Raw genomic sequence first — 5,058 nt, forward strand, 5'->3', positions numbered from 1 at the left:
TTTTTAATCTTTAATGTGTGCCATGTTAATTTTATATTGTTCTAGTTTTTTAGACAAAAAGTACTAAGTACCAAGTCAAATGCCTTTCAGAAGTCACACTGTTACCTTTATCAACCAGACTTGTAATCTCATCAAAAAGATATCAAGTTGGTTTGACAGGCTCCATTTTCCATAAACCCATGTTGATATACATTAATTATATTACCCTCCTTTAATTCTTTATTAATTGAGTCCTGTATCAGCTGCTTCATTATCTTGCCCAGGATGGACATCAGGCTGATAGGATGACCTGAGTCGTCATAGCCTATTTACCTTGTTTTAAAAAAATTGGCATAACACCAGCTTTCTTCCAGTCTTCTAGAACTTCCTTAGTGCTCCAAGACTTATTGGAAATCAACAGAGATTCTCAGCCAACTCTTTTAAAACTCTTGAATAAAAGTTATCTGGACCTGCTGATTTAAAGATTACTAACTTTAGTAGTTTCTGGTTAACATCCTCCAGAGATACTAATGGAATGGAAAGAGTGTTATCTTTGCCATATAGAGACTAAATCCTCTTTCCCCTCCTCCCCAAATACAGAACAGAAATATTTATTGAATACTTCTGCCTTTTCTGCATTACTATTGATAATTCTACATTTCCATCTAGTAATGGACCATTACCAGGATTCTTTTTGTTGATAATATATTTAATAAAGTAGATCGGAGCTTCAAACTAAATTGTTCTCGTGTTGTTTATTATAAACTTTCTAATCTAATCACAATAAACAATTTATTAGGATTGAGCCTGCCATCCTTACTAAGGCAAACCTCCTATTGACTTTGAGAGGGATTTTCCCCACCTAAGGACTGCTGGACTAGGATCATTTTGTTTTACTTCAGAAGTGCTTGTTGTAACTTCAGCTGTGCTAAGAATGCACATCTTCAGCTCCAGTAACTTCTCACTTTGAGCATGTTGTATACTTATTCCTATAGCAAAGCCACTATCTTTTAATGGTTTGAGACTACATCAGGCACTTGCCTCAAAAGCAATCTCCTGCCGTTGAATGGAGAAACCATGACAGATACACGGTTCCAGTAGAAATACACCATTATTCCGGAGATTCACAGCTTTAGGTCAAATCACTCTGTCAGGCTTACAGAATCTTGCTGCAAATAGTTTATTTCTCAGCATTCTTTGTTACCACCATTAATTGCAGCGAATTTAACTTGGCATATAGCAAATGTGGTGATTGGCATCAGTGTAAAACTCTAAAATAGAAAAAACCCTGAGTCTTACAGACTTCAGTTCCATGCATGCTTCTTCAGAAAATTGGATGGAACTACAGTATGGCTGTTGCTATTTTCCTTTGCCCACAACGAGGAAGCTCTGCTACCACTGATGATGACTAATGGAAATTTTGGTTCAAGCCTTAAGAGACAGACCTCAAACTGACAGCCAATTCAATGGTTTGTACAGTGCCTAACATTGTAGACAAGTACTGTCATGGCTTCTGAATGATCAGGAAGGTTTGGTGGAGCATTTCCTTATTGGGAGATAAATATAAAGAAAGATAAAATATCCTAAGTCAACTCATTTGCAATATTTACTTGACACTTTTGAATAAATATTAGAAAACAAAGCTAGAGTACAGCTTACAACTCTCAGAACCAGAATTTCAGAAAATAACTATCAGTTTATAGCACAACAGTTCATGTCTCTAATACTAAAACCCCTGGTTTTACTACATCCCTGTCTCTCTCCTAACCCAAAACAATAAATCTTTCTTCATGTACAGATGCCATTGAAAATCTCACTTTTCCAGGATTTGCATGTGTCTAGTAAGATGGTATGTCTTCCAAGGGCTAGAACAGCTCTCTGTATGTGTGTGTGCTTGGGCTAAAGCTCTCCATCTAAGTGAGGAAGGTAGAAGCTAAGGCCCAGATCCTCAAAGATGTTTAGGCTCCTAACTACCATAAATTTCAATGGAAGTTAGGAGCCTAAATACCTTTGAGGATCCAGGCCTAAATGCCTACAAAGAAAAGTGTTAATACTGTTGCGAATAGCTAACGTTGCCTTTTGCTGGGGCTTTCAGATCCAGGGTTCTTCTGTTCAACTTCTAGTTGCATCTTGGCTGTGCTGGGCCTCAACCAAAACTGTAGATCTTCAGGGAAGTGTATTATGTATTGCTTTATATAATGTGTACTACATTGAAATTTTTTTATTTATTAAAACAAATTGAGTTTAAGCAATACATTTCAATGCTTCTATATCCCACTTTTCAGTACTTGTCCCTCACTCGCCAGTATTCAAGTATAACTAAGAGATCCCACTCACTTAAATATTTAAAAACCCACATTTCTTCTCATTTACATAAATAGTTCTTTAAAAAAAAAGTATTGAACTATGTCATTTCAATTTTATTTTCAAAAGATGTAGCTATTTTTCTCATCTAAATTAAAGTGACAAATATAATTACCTCACTTCAATGCCTTGCAAGTAAAAGGACCTCCTATTCCATATTTTGATAGTATACACAGTTGAAGGGAGGATTTCTCTTAGAAAGAAGTTTAGTGAAGTTTAGAAAAATATGTACACAACATAAACTATACAGAGAAATACAGTATCTATACCATATTGTGTCATTTAGGCCTCAACATATTTAAAAATATATAATTGGCAGAGACATCAGATGTGAGACCAAAAAGAATAGCAGATCATGACTTAGGTAACAGTACATACCTTTTTAACAGTGTCAGATCTGGGCACCTTCATTTCAGATGTAAACAGTTTAAAACTGACTCAAGCTACTAAGCAACTGAGACCTTGTTCATACTCAGGATTAGCCACAATTCAACATTTGGCAACTGGCACCCAGCATAACTACACCACTGTAAACTGCAAGTGTAGACTAACTAAGCCATGATTTATACCAGTTGACCTCAACCCTTCTTGTAAGTGGGATAAACTTGCAAACACAGCTTATTCAAAATGTAGAGCTTGTATCCTTAAAGGGACCTTCCAAAACACTCTCTCCCTACCAAGTCCTATTGGTTTCAACACTTTTATTCACATTCAAAACTCTGCAGTAGTTATCTTCTCTCTCAATTTGCCAAATAAGGTCTGAATTGGCCAGTTATGTGGCTTGCTCTAATTATGGAGTCAGAAGCAGGACATTTTATAATAATGCATTCTGGTTATGGCTATCACTGACTATATTCAATTAGAGATGCTCAATCATTCTAATTTAGGCAAGAGTAAAAAAAAACTCATACCTGTTCCTAATGTATTGGAAGCAGAGTACCTGGAGACAGTTGAGAGAGGAACATTATGCAGGCATGCATGTTGCAAAATGGTTTATTTTTATATAAAAAGACTAAAGTAATTTCAATAACCACTTTACACACACACACAGAAATCAAATAGATGCACTGTATTATACATACTCACAGGAGTAAAGTCTTATCTCCTCTATTAAGGTATCCCATCACATTTACCTTTTATGAGAGTTTCTAATACTCAAGATGAGCATAGTTCAACATCTATTCCTGCACTGTCAAGTCTAAGCTTTTTCAGCTAGCTACCTACCTCCATGATCATCTGCAATAGGTTAAGGTCTTCCATTAGCACAACTAGATAATGTTACAAAAATTCAAGTAACAAAAAGGTACTGTTTAACCACCAATAGAGGGTAGAGTGCACATTATTTTTAAATATTTAATATGCATTATTAAAGTCAGTATACAGGGACAAGTCTAATCCATTGTAAAAACAAATTAAGAGTAGTTTCATATTTACATCTGGCCCCAGGCTTCCCTCACAATTTTGTCATTTTACCACATTTTCTTATGTTTAAATGTTTTTCCTCTATCTGTTGCTGTGTGAAAGACCCACACTAAAAGGTGAAAAAAGGAAACTACCTACAAAATGCTGTTAAATGCATGACAAAAAGAAAAAACTTCCTAAACTTCCCTTTAATAGTGATCTTCAATGTTACTTGTAATAGGTAAAAATATTGACAAGTGTATTTAAGATGGTGTCCCTTTAATAAATGCTACAGCTCATTATTCCATGTTACATGACTACACAGCTCCAGTTCAAGACTCTATCCTAATGCACAAAATGTAGGTTACCTCACTCTTCTGCTAATAAAATCTCAAGTGTTTATTTCACAGTAAACAGTCTATTGTTCAAACTGTTGAAATGATCCTAGAAAAGGCTAATTAAATTACTGCTTATTCCATCCAAAAGCAAACAAGTCTGCCACCTAGAGGGAGAGATGTTTTACCAGTCATCATCACTGAGGTCTTGCATCTCAAACAATTTAATCTAAGGTCTACTGATCAACTTCTCTAGAAAGCATGTCTTCCTCCAAACCGACATAATGATCTTTCTACTCACAGATGCTTTAGGATTTCTTGCCTCATTTAGTACTTGCTTGCTCCGGACCCTTTACAAGCTTCTTCCCAATCCATATTATAACCAAACCAGCAAATGTACCTTAATTTTTTTTTCTAAACCTTAGATGAATCCTAAGTAATGCTTCTATTGAAGCCCATGGTATAGTTCACTGTTCTAAAGGAAGACAAAGTAGGAAAGATAATGAGATCCCAATAATGCTGAAGTCCCATTTGGAATTCACTAAGCCATCTCCCTAGATCTGGAAGTTGTTAGATCACATACAAAACATCTGAGTGCTGCTTGAAACAAGTACTGGTCTGCTTAATACTTTGTCCAGTAGGCGAACTATATATAGTTGGATTAATTTGGGGTCATTTAGTTGCATTGAAGCTGTATAGTCGGCTACTCTGCTGTTTGTTAACAAAATGAAAGCTGACTTGTTTTAAACAATAGCTGTATAAAACATCAGTATTTAAAATTTCTGATTATCTGAAGTCTTCAATTAGCATTGGCTTTAACTACAGGAAAGTATTTCAGCAGTTAGAACATAGTGGTACACCTACCTCGATATAACCCTGTCCTGGGGAGCCAAAAAAATCTTACCGTGTTATAGGTGAAATCGTGTTATATCGAACTTGCTTTGATCCACCAGAGTGCGCAGCTCCCCCCCCCCCCCCC

The sequence above is a fragment of the Terrapene carolina genome, unplaced genomic scaffold, assembly GCF_002925995.2.
Source record: "Terrapene carolina triunguis isolate 2854851 unplaced genomic scaffold, T_m_triunguis-2.0 Scaffold42, whole genome shotgun sequence".
Taxonomy (NCBI): domain Eukaryota; kingdom Metazoa; phylum Chordata; order Testudines; family Emydidae; genus Terrapene; species Terrapene triunguis.